This window comes from Drosophila yakuba, chromosome 2R, assembly GCF_016746365.2.
Source record: "Drosophila yakuba strain Tai18E2 chromosome 2R, Prin_Dyak_Tai18E2_2.1, whole genome shotgun sequence".
NCBI lineage: Eukaryota > Metazoa > Arthropoda > Insecta > Diptera > Drosophilidae > Drosophila > Drosophila yakuba.
The window spans coordinates 4,293,818-4,305,833 of record NC_052528.2 but is presented as its reverse complement, the minus strand read 5'-3'; the positions used below and the strand labels follow the sequence as shown (position 1 = coordinate 4,305,833).

General features: G+C 39.7%; 1 protein-coding gene and 1 long non-coding RNA gene across 2 annotated transcripts in view; one reads left to right on the top strand and one right to left on the bottom strand.

Annotated features, from left to right (window-relative positions):
* Nucleotides 1-12,016, bottom strand: part of LOC6529262 — a 72,858-nt gene that overhangs the window by 46,924 nt on the left and 13,918 nt on the right. The window lies entirely within an intron of this gene.
* LOC120321231 lies at nucleotides 3,356-10,386 on the top strand. Its single transcript, XR_005560823.1, has 2 exons — nucleotides 3,356-9,752; nucleotides 10,078-10,386. It is a non-coding gene; the product is annotated as an uncharacterized LOC120321231 (long non-coding RNA).

The window sequence follows — 12,016 nt, the reverse complement described above, 5'->3', positions numbered from 1 at the left end:
TTGTCTGCCGACTGCAATGTTGCCGTTGCCGTTGCAGTGCTGCAGTGTTGCTGCTGCTGGCCCGCCTTGTAATTGCACATCATGTAGCTGTTGCCGTTGCCAGCTTTCGACCTGGACTTCAGTTCCCCAGCACCACTCCACCTGCCCTCCCCCGGCCGACGACTACTTGCCTTTTAGTTAACTATTTTGTGTTCAAGTTGAAGGCACATGGTAATGGCAATGGTTGCATCTTGCTCACATATTAATTGCCGCACGGCTGCGCGCCTTTCTGTGGCTCCCCAATCACTTGGGCTTCCAGTTTAGACTTAGACCCCATATACACGTATCTCCCGCTTGGTCTTTGGTTGCATCACGCAATCGCCTTTCGCTTTATTATACACTCGGCCAATGGGGCTTATTGGCTGAGTGAACCTAAAGGATAGATTCGAATATTTGAGGGCCTCATATTTCTTATCTTATCTATATAAGAAAGGTAGTTAGTTTAAATAGGATAACAAGATGTGCTAAGTTAAAGCACGTTCAATTATGGAACTTTTACGTTTGATATCTAAATTTCATACATAAATAACATAACATAATAACTTATATATTTTCTAGTTCCACTTTTAAAACCTCGTTTTACCTTAGCCTTACTGCCCAGGGAAAGGGAATCTCCCTCATTTATGCGATTTTTAAACTAATAGCTTGTAGAATATTTGTGACATTTTGTCATGCCCGGCAAGTCATGTGAGTTCGCCTCGTCGCCGGAGAGTGTGAGTATACCTATAAGCCCCACGTTTCAGGCTCAGCGGGCAGTGAAAATTGAGTACAAGTTGCTTTGAGTTGCATCATCAATCATTGCACACGTTGAATGATGTTTTGTCACAGATATGCCGCCGGCAACAGCAAAAGCAGAATCAGGCACAGCCAGCCACATCAGCTACACCAGCACCAGCAGCATCAGAAACAGAACCCGAGCAGACCAAAGATATTGGATGGAGAACGGTGGAGGTATCTGTCAGCTACGAAAACAAGTCAAAATATTTATAAAAGTCAAAATTGTCGCACAGTTGGTGGGAGGAGGTGGAAGATGAGAGGTGAATTTGAAATTTTCGTAGTCGTACTCGTATTTGATTTCGATTCGGTTGCCTGTTGGTTAACATTCACACACCTAAAAACACAACAAAACATCTCATATCTCATGGCATTGTAATTAATAATCCAAGATGCGCGTTTCGTCATTTTGAGCTTGAGAAATGACGCCGAGAAAAGTTATTCTTGCGAACCATTGTCCACATCGATTGGATTTCTCTAGCAATCGTAAAAGAGCTTCGTGTAATGACAAAAGTATTTGTAATTTTCCATTTTAGTGTTGTCCTTTTTAATTTCCCTCTTCCTTTTTGTATGCGGTGTCCCCAAAGAGTTTTGAGTTACAGCAACAGAAACTTTAGGAATTGCTCTAATCAAAACTTTTAAAACCAAGGCGACAACTTTAGTTAAACTCGAAGTTAAATGATTTGAGTAAGAAAATGCTAAGGGCAAGAGTTTAGCTTAGATTAATATTACATAAGTAGTCGGCACAACAAAACGGAGAAATTCCTGGGTAAATATGTTTCGTTAGTAACAAAATACCGAAACATAAATTTAAAGCTTATATTCAATATGGTCTACTTACAAATTTATCTATTAATCTAAAATTAGTATTTCCGTTCAATGTTTCAACATTCCTTGCGCTTAATATACGCGAATTAAGCACAAGAAAATATAAGCCCCCGAGTTTGGGTTTCTTGCCAAAACTGAAAAAAAAGGAATGCTATAGCTGAGTTGCCCGACTATCTAATACTCGTTACTCAGCAAGTGGAAGTGCGAACGAGGAATTTTAGGTTTTTTGGAATATCGGTAGAAGTTGGAAAAAAAGAATAATAAAATGAATAAAAATTTAAAACATTTTCCAAAAGTTTGGGCGTGGCAGTTCTTAACGGTTTGCAGGAGTTAGAGAGGGCGTGGCAATATGGGTCAACAAACTTTATTTGGTCGGAAACGCTTTCTTCTGCCTGTTACGACTATAATAATTTAGGTATAATTAAACAATTTAAGGCAAAATTCGTGACTGTGTTTTCGTCGTTCTTCCTATCCGCATCTGAGTTGTCAACTTTAATTACTGACCACAAAACCAAACTCAGACTGAGACACGCTCGGAGAACTTTAAGCCTAACCATGACAATTGTTTGACATTAAAATGCGAAGAGAAAGACAGTGCAGAACTGGCTCTAAACAAAAAGCCAAAATTTAAGTAAGTAAGGATGAAGGAGCCGAGACGAGGCGAGGAGGCTTGAGAGTAAATACCTGAAATAAAATAAATTAAATAAGAAAACAACCGCTGTCAAAAGGTTTAACATTTCACTTAAAAACAAAAAACAACCAAGTGTCGAGAAGAAATGCTGAAGAGCCGAGTTCAGAGTAGTGTTCTGCGTGTGTTTTGTCTGATTGTCGGTTTCAGTTCGGCTCAAGTCGAACCACAATTTCCAAGAAAATTAAAACATGTAAAGACATATCTTTTCATCTGACAAACATGGAGCTGGACGGTGTCCCATGCATATGTAAATATTTCTGTGCTTCTGCCCCTTGTCTGCCTATTCGACTCCTACATTTAACATTTAACTCTTTTGTCGAACATTCGACGATGGGGCACCCGAAAAATAAGAAGAGCGTAACATAAAGCTCAAAAGGAAATTACAGAAATGCCTGAAATCTCATAAATACTTCAATCAAGTATGTCCAAAAATAAGCAAAGATATTTAAGCCCAGGGGCTGGGAGCGAGTGCCCCCAAAATGCTAAAGATAAATTGTCCCTAGTCCCAAACTCGAATGGCGACAACATCTTCTGAGGGATCGGTATCGGGACTCGGATCCCAAGACAAAACAGAATACTGCTGTCTGGCATTTCTTATTTTATTTTTTATCCCGACTTGAGCCCGCTCGTTGTTGTCCGGGTGTATTGAAGTATGTGTCTTGTCATGACATAAGAAATTGACTCCACTTGAATTCGAAAAAGGAGTGCAGTGGCAGCAGCATCAACAGCAAATGAAATTAAAAAGTAAAGGCAACCATAAATGCAGGCAGCAGACAACTGCACGGTGTCGAAGTATCTGTATCTGCGGAACTTGAGCGGAGCAAATGAAGTGCCTGGCCCCGAATTGTAAAGACTTGGCAATAGCAGCAGCACAAACAACACATGAGAGTTCCTTTTGATTTGCGCCAAGGAGTTGGGAAGCGAGCTCGGAAAGAGAGTGGGTATTGAAGTTTAGAAGCGGAAGCTTTAAAATAAACAATTTATTAATATTTACATCAATAAATAAATTTTTTAATTGATATAGATTAACAATAGAAAAAAACAAATATTCGTTTCCATAATGAAGTCATATTGCTTTGTTAATATGAGGTTTCAAAAATTGGCAACTTCTTTAAACTCCTTTTCGGAGGTGATTATTTCTTATTAATGCACCATAATATACAAAATTGGTAAACCCCAAGTGGATGCCTCCTTATTATTTCTTTAATAACTCTTTACCTTTGGCACACCAACTTTTCATTTATCAATAATGAATAAAATATAAAAACTTCCCTCGCCCATGTTGTAAGCTTTATTGGAGACTGCAACTGAAACAAAAGCATCCTCCTATATTGATTTTTTTTTATACTCCTGTATTTCCACATAAATATGTATATACGAGTATCTGTATGTGTGTCTGTATGTTTTGGCGCTTGCCGTGCTGAGCATTGTTGTTGTTTGTGCTGTCTTAATTTTTGTTTGACTGAAGCAATCCTTTCTGCCTCCTGTGTTGCTATACTTAAATCAATCCGTTTATTCGGATGGCGTTTTTGGTGGCAGAATAGTGGTGCGTAACTCATTTGATCTTAATAAAGTTAAAAAATTATTTTGAAGTTTGGTTCTGTTTTAATTACGCTTCGAAAGATTTAGTTTTTTCAATAATCAAGTGTAAGTGTAATCTTACAAGTGTAAGACAAACATATTCGGTTCGACTTTTGGTATTTAGCCTGTATTTCTTCGTTTACTTTTATTTTGGGGCTTTTTGTTTTTTAAGCATTGTCAGGGCAGCGAAGACAGACATGAAAACAAAACCCACATGTGAGCATTTAATTTCAACAACTGTCGCTGGAGCTACCAGGCGAAATTCCAATACGAAGCAAAGAGGCACTGCAGCCACATCCACAGCAGCAACATCTAAGGTAGAAGCGGCACCAACAGCATCACCAGACTCGATCTGAGCTCCACATTCCCCGTCCCATCTCTTTCTCACTTTTATACCTCTCCCTTTCTCGAATTCTCCGATTGCAGGGAGCAGCGTCGCCGACACCAACGGCCCTCATGTTGGACACTAAACAGCGGGCGCTGCCAAATGACAACCGAACTACATGAAGTACAACAGCAACACCAACAGCAGAGCAGCGACATCAGAAAGAACAACAACAACAGTGCCCAAGTAACAGTGGGAGCCGCATTAATATGGCCAAGGTAAAGGGTATTTAAAAGCAGCCACCAAGCCATGCTGAAAAACCCGAACTCGAACTCCAGCCAGGAGAACCCCGGTGAGGCCAGAAAAAAGACAAGAGGAATGAGAGTCGAAAAGACAAATGTGTCTGCACAGTGGTTGTATACCGAGGACTCGAGCGGCTTATGAAAAATATAACTTTAGCTTAAACATTCTTTAGGTTAAGCCTCAGTTTGTTTTCAAACCCTTTAACTTTATATTATGATAACCTATATCGTGAGACTGTTAAAGAAAATATGGGAAAGATCGGTAACATATTATTCAACGAAACCACCACCTATTTTCAAGCAACTTAGTCTAATTTAGTTCCCAATTAAATTTTAATTAACCCTTTGCATTAAGGTTCTCAACGCGGAACCACTGTGCCCAATGGGCGTTGTGTGCTGGCTTGACAGTTCTGTTCAGTTCGCCTGACGTTGGTTGTTCGTTTGGGGGATACGAGTATGTTGTTGTGGCTGCCGTTGTTACTGCTACCTCTGCGGTGTGTGTGGGTTTTATGAACAGGTAGTCTTCGTCTTATTTGGTTTTTGGCCAACATTAAGGCCGAAAAGAAAGGAAAGTAAAAGCCTGCACTCGACTGTTCTTCGTTCTTCAGGGTTCTCCTGCTCCTTCCCCAGCTCTCCGAATTTAAAAAGGATGAAAATTAAAACAGTCTTAAAAAACATGACAGGCAGGCAGTCAGTCGGCCGCACAACCCCGAAATTAGTTGACAAGGATGAAAGGAGCAGAAAAGTGGACTGGGACAGATGAGCCCGAAAATGAAACCGGCTCAGTGCTGAGTCGTGTTGTTGATGGAAGATTTACATAATGCAGATGATGGTGGTACCGTCGTGTGGGAATTTTATTAATGAAAGAATTATGAGACGTTACATAATGAGGAGTCCCACACCGACCAACTTGCTGATGGCATCGATAAAGTCCGGTTTTCCTGCGTGTGCGTTTGTTCTCTTTTTCCATTCGAAGCGGCATCTAATATCGAACGAATGTCCCCTAACCCACTCGACTCACTCCAATCGAATTCATTAGCCCCAGCTCATTGTTTGAGTCGACACAACAAATTAACAAAGTTTTCCGAAGAAATGCGTAATTGAGGGTCAGTTAGGAGACCTTTCCGTTGAACTAATTTGACAACTCTTAGGGCGAAATTAACGGTCACATTTGGATAGGGTTTTGGGGTACTAAATATTTTACATGACAAAGTGGCGCAGAAAAAAAAAACGTAATGGTAACATATGCTGCTTGCTTTAAGCCAATCTGCGGATACAAAATGGAAACTGTTGCCAATTTCAAATCGCAATACGCACCTGTCACATAAATCACAGTCCAAATGTGATTTATTACCTATTCATATTAGTTACCTTGGCTCCTGAGGGGCTCCCAGCAACAGCCACACGCTTATATAAAATAAACAATACATATGTATCTATGGGATATATTATGTTCGCTGTCTTGCCAGTTGCAAGACTCCGTCTTGATTTTTTGTTTTTTTGTTTCTGTAAAATATTGAAATTGAGTGCAAACTACTTGAACTCTTGCCAAAGCCCTGCGTTGCGAACCACCTCGCAGATACATTATTAAAATGATATAAAGTAGCTGAGACATGAGTGCAAAGTATTGCAAGTTGCATGCGAATTGGCAATGAACTCCGCCCAAGTGGCTGCCGTGCAAGGTCCTAAGTTATGGCCAAAACCATCTCGTTGTGCGGTTATTTCCAGGAATTTCTATCGGATGCCCCAAATACTTTGCTGATCATGTAAACATGTATTCAGCTGAGGCTACGTCAAAAAGTTATGAAACATGGAAGTGGTTTGGAAAAATTTGTTGATCCATTGCTTCGCTTATTAACTACGATAGATGTCATTTCAAACAATAAAAAATAATGTAAAGTACGATTGTTTCTAGATTTTCAAATGTAAGAATGTACCAAATCTTAAATTGTATTCATGGTGATAGAATAAAAAAAGGCAAGGCTTCGTTAGCCGCAATTTTATCTTAAATTACGCTGGATATTACACATAAAATTTACGATACCTGCAAAAATCCTAAAGCCATAAGCCACTTAAGTGACTGCGAACTAAGAACCTAAGGTGTACATATGTAAAGGTAAAGACGCAAGATTCTTGATATATATAAATTAAAAAACATGCTCGGCTATCCATATAGAGCTTCTTGTGAAGCAACAAATTTTAATTACGATTTCCGTGCATTCCACTAAGTCCACTAAGCGCGATAACATCTCCTCATTCCGCATCCTTTTACAACGACGTTCCATAAAAACCAGTCTCAAATGCGTACTTTTTGGCTATATTATGCAGAAGATACAGAAACACACACTTACAGCATAAAGCAAGAGAGGATAGCAACGCTGTTAACTTTTATTGGTGAGCTTTAAAGCAAATTTGTCTTGGCCATTTCACTTGTCTACTGCCTCTTCCTGCTGCATTATGGCTAAAAAAGATTCATGACACTGCCGTGTATGCCGTCTATGCGAACGGCGCATTCAAAAATTTTTGAAAACAATTAGAATATTTTAGCTACGACCAGGGGAGACTATAAAAGTTATATGAACAACGCAACGAGTTCTGAGTTAACAACAAAGGCGGGGCAAGCGCGAGGTACCCGGTTGTAAAAAATTATGCGCCAAAATGACTTTGACAGCAGTCGCGACTGGCAAGTAGCGACCATCCCCCGGTTGGCCTTGTTTTTATGGTCATAACTAAGTATCAGCCATTGTTGCATATGACTTATAATTTGGCACACATTTACGACCTCTTGGGCCGAGGAACCTTAGCCGGAGAAAGACCAAACTCCCGGGGCAACGTCAACAGGCTACAACGAAGCTACTGCTCCGTGATACAGCATAAATGACGCGAGCGTGGGTTGTCAACAAAATAGGGTAAGTGGTGGTAAAAAAAAAGCCTTTATATAAAATCGGTATAGAGACATTTTGGTAATTCGGATTAGATATGTATGTGAACCACCCATTATCATCAGCAGCTAGGGCCGCTCATATTTTAAAAACCAATTATTTACTGCTAAGCATTGCTATTAATAATGGGTAATTAAATTCTGCTATATCTCAATCCCACCTCGCAGCTGTCATTAGACTCTCTCCGCCATATCCCTGGCAGCACCGGCAGAAGGCAAAATCCACTCCTATTTTACGGTTTCTTCGTATCTATCTGCATGTCGATTTAGTAAACGCTATACGACTTGAATCGCAGGCCTCACTCACATCCGAGCACAAGCAAACGGGGCAGGCAACCAAACAACCTTGCATGCATGCATCCATCCATCCATCCATCCATCCATCCATCCCAACCATCCAAGCTTTTCCATCGGCTCGGAATAATTTTATTTTGTTCGCCTGCCACCGCCGCCTGGCCTGTGCTTTCTTTCATTCGCTGCACATTTTCCATTTCATAAAGCAGCCAGCTCGGCCTGTTTATGATTTAAGTTCGCCGGCAGAGGCTGTTTATTAGAGGCCGACTTCCTTCTCTATGGAAAGAAATCCAAAGAGGGTAGAGGACGGGTGGCGAAATGTCGGCGACGCATTAATGATTGTTAGTGAGTTGTGAAATTGCTCTAACTGCACTTCAAGCAGCAAAGCAGCATAGCAGCAAGAGCGGCTTCCACACCATTTGGCCTGACCAGCATCGAGAATCCAGCATCCGTATCTGACTCTTTCCGGCAGGTTCTCGGGCTCAGAAGCCAACAAGGCAACGGACCAACCCGTTCGCATATTAAAGAGTAAATTTTTCAATTTCACAGACATTAAACGCGGCGGCTGCTGTCTCCGCTTAACTTAAGCTAAACGCTTCGCCTTGGGCCAATTGCAGCCCCTCAGCTCCCTCCCTTTTTTGCCAGCCTGAATTTCACCGAAGTCGAGTCTGCACTCAGTTTAGCCATTAAATAGTTTGTTAAAATTTGCCTTATAAGATTATTAAATTTTCGCAATTTAGGCAGAATTCGTTTTGGCATTTTCAGGTCCCCGAAACGTACACAGAAAACAATATTTGAAGTCTTTTGATTAACGGACGGGTAGAAAATTTGGGAATGATAAATGACACAGGCGTAAGCGGCTTAAAAATGCCAAAATTTTTGGGTTAAGTTTATTAAATTACTGAGGGTTTTCCTAATAAAAGTTAAAAAAGTAGTGTGCAAATTGGCGACGGGAAAATAAATTTATTTTTGAGGGTTTTTGAACTTGCAAAACTATTTCCTGTTCAAAATAAGATTTAAATATGTTAAAAGTTAAATTACTGTTGTGAAGACTGAAATTTAAGATTTTTGCAACTGAACTATGGGCGGGAAGTAATGGTTTAACATTTCTCCAACTGGCCAGTAAATCATTTCTAATCCATCGCTTCTGGGCTTTGTTTGGGCCCCAACTACCATCCTTACAAGCCCGGGTTCTACATGCCACACTCACACTCACACGCACATGTGGGCCAAAATGTATCTGCAGCTTGCATAACTCTTCTTTCGCCACGTGTAGGAAAGGGTCAGCAAGAAGGGCGCAGCGGGGGATGAGGTGGAAATGGGGCTGAAGGATGAACAGCCAAATTCGCATAACCCCCCAGAGTGCATGCCTGGCATGTCCCCATGCCCGTTCTCAGGCCATCCTTTTCGAAACTTCTCCCTGCGAACCACATCATGGTGTTCACTATTGCTATCGATGTGTGTAAGTTGGGTTATCGACATGTGAGCACTGGTGAAAGACTCAAGAAGATACGGTCGAAATTCCTAATGTGGAAGTTCCTCCAGATTACATTTAATCTTGGAAACATTAAGAAAATTCTTGGGAATTGACGTATAAGTACAGAAACAAGATGTACTGAAGGGACAATACCAGTATTATTGAGATCAAATAAATTCGTAAAAGCTTTGTATTTAAACTCAATTGATAATTTCGGCACACTTCCACATATAAAACTGTAAAAAAACTGAGCTACAAAACGTTGATTGTTTAATTTTATAATTTCGTGTGAATTCACGTTTTAAATCTATATAATCACTCATCTACTAAATAATACATTTTAAAATCTAGATAAATAGTTAGTACACTAAAGTAACATTAAAACCATTTTCAAACATCCTGTAATCCCTGATAGTCTCACAATTTCTTTGGCGTATGGTTCGTTGTAGGCGGCTTAAGCTGTAAGCTCTATATAAGGCAATATAAATTGTGGGCAAGAGGTAAGTGGGTGGCTCGGAGGGTTCAAATGCAGTGCCCTGTACGGGGCTTTTGTTGCTACTGGCCATATGCCAATTTTCGGTAAACTAACTTGCCTAAACTCGACAAGCAAATTGCCTTCATTAAGATACATGCTTGCTACCTACAATTTAGGCACACATACATGCATATATACAAGGCTAAGGATGTGTGTGTATTTCCATGGACATGTAGTGGAACCTACCATCTTCATTCAATGTGCATTTTACTAGCGACCTGCACTTACTTTACTTTGGGTATACCAATTTTTTTCAACGTTTTTTAGCAGTTTTCCAATTTTATTTTTAGAGTTTCTCTGACAAGCGATGCGATGACGACGACGTTGACTACGTCAATTGGGTCAGAGCGGCTACAGTAAGAACAACAATCTAGAAAACAACAACCACAACGATTTCATTGGATACATGGAAGACTATGGGGGCTCCACTGGAAAACCGGGCGCAAAAGTAGCCACTTTAAGAAGCCCACAAATCGAAACCACACATATACGAATCAAGAGTGTTAGATATGCCGTTTGCTTTTGATTCTCTGTTGTTGTTCCTCTCATTTACAGTTGCTTTGCATACACATTAAAGTTAATTTCGAATCGCTTTTAAATTAGCTTAATTCGCATTAAGTGACCCGAAATAAAACTCACGCCCAAAAAAACCAAGGAAGTGGTCCCACCGAACACAAAATGCGTGAGTGTAAATTGGATTTTAAAATGTGCTGTTTTGAGATATACCCAAGTTTTCGAATATTTGTTTATCAACATTTACTTTAATAACAAGTCAAAATATTATAATTAGTATTTTTTTTACTATACTCGTAACTTAAAAATGTAATTAAAAATGTAAATACAAAAAATTTCATATTTATTGGAAACATGTAATTGTTCATTAATTTTTTTTCATTTAATTTTTTTGTTCCTTTAATGCCTGAAAGATCGTGAAAGATACACCCTTCATACCTTTTATACTCTCAAGAAACCAAGCTCAATCGGCAGCTAAACATATAAATATTGTACAAAAGCAATAACAAACGAACTTAGGCTGCCGTACGAATACGAAAAAAAATGCTGAAAAATGCTCAACCTGCAGCTACATGCTCCAGCGCCAGAAGCTCAGCTGCACACACAGATACATTTTGTATCTAGAGAGCGACGAAGGCGTTCGGCTGAAAGAAAACAAAAACCGCCCGCAGCCAAAAAGTCAAGCCGAAGAAACATCAACACCATCAGAGGAAGAATCAGAAAGCAAGTGGCAACCTTTAAGATACATTTAAGTTGCTGCTGTCGATTGGCGACGGCCACAAAATTTTTTAAACGCTAGAACGCCTCTTTCCAACAGTTTTGCAGTGAAAAAACCACAAAAAGTTTTCTCTCTTTCTGCATTCGCTGCGGTTTTTTGGTTTTATTATTGCTGATTTTTTTTTTGTACATTTTTTCCTTCTTTTTCTGGTCCGGCATACAGATTCTTTTGAACAATTATTTTGACTCGCAGTTTTGCGGCCTTTTTCGGTTAAAGTCGCAAAAGCAATGAAACAAATGAAACGAAATGATGTTGAAAAATTTAAATACATTGCAGTGAAATAAGAAATTCCAATTATCAATTAAGTCAACTCCGTGCTGCTGCTGAATGTAATAAAAAAAAGAGGCAGGCGACTGATGGAGGAACTGGATTCTGGGATTCTGAACCTGGACCTGATGTCTGGGGTTCGGTTTCCTGTTTGTCTCTCTGCGAGAGAAATATTATTCGGAGAAAACGACGAGAGGAGGCTGAATAAAAAGATAAAAACATTAATAATTATTAATTGCTTTTTCTTTCTTTCTCTCGCTGCTCATTCTGCGTATTCTTAATAATATTTTTCCTCGGTTTTTATTGTTTTTAATGCCGTTTTGGCCTTTATTTCATATTGTTTTATGTGAGCGCTTTTTCTCTCATTTGGACCTTTTCCCCTCAATATCCTTTTGGCCACAATGTCTCCGTGCCCCTTTTATTATTCCCCGCGTTTTTTTCTTCGGTGTGTGCGAATTAAGCACCTTAAGGCAATCTCTGAGTCGAGATTAAACCTGTTCTTTAGTTAGTTAAGTTTTTCGGTTGATAATAAAAACTGAATCAGTTGGCTGTGCATTTGAAGCTAATCGGAATGACAAGATTCTGATATGGTTTATTCCAAATAGTCTTGGGTAGGCCTTTCTTGAAGAACTCTTTCACATAATTCTAGACCCGGTTATACAGTCTTGCCT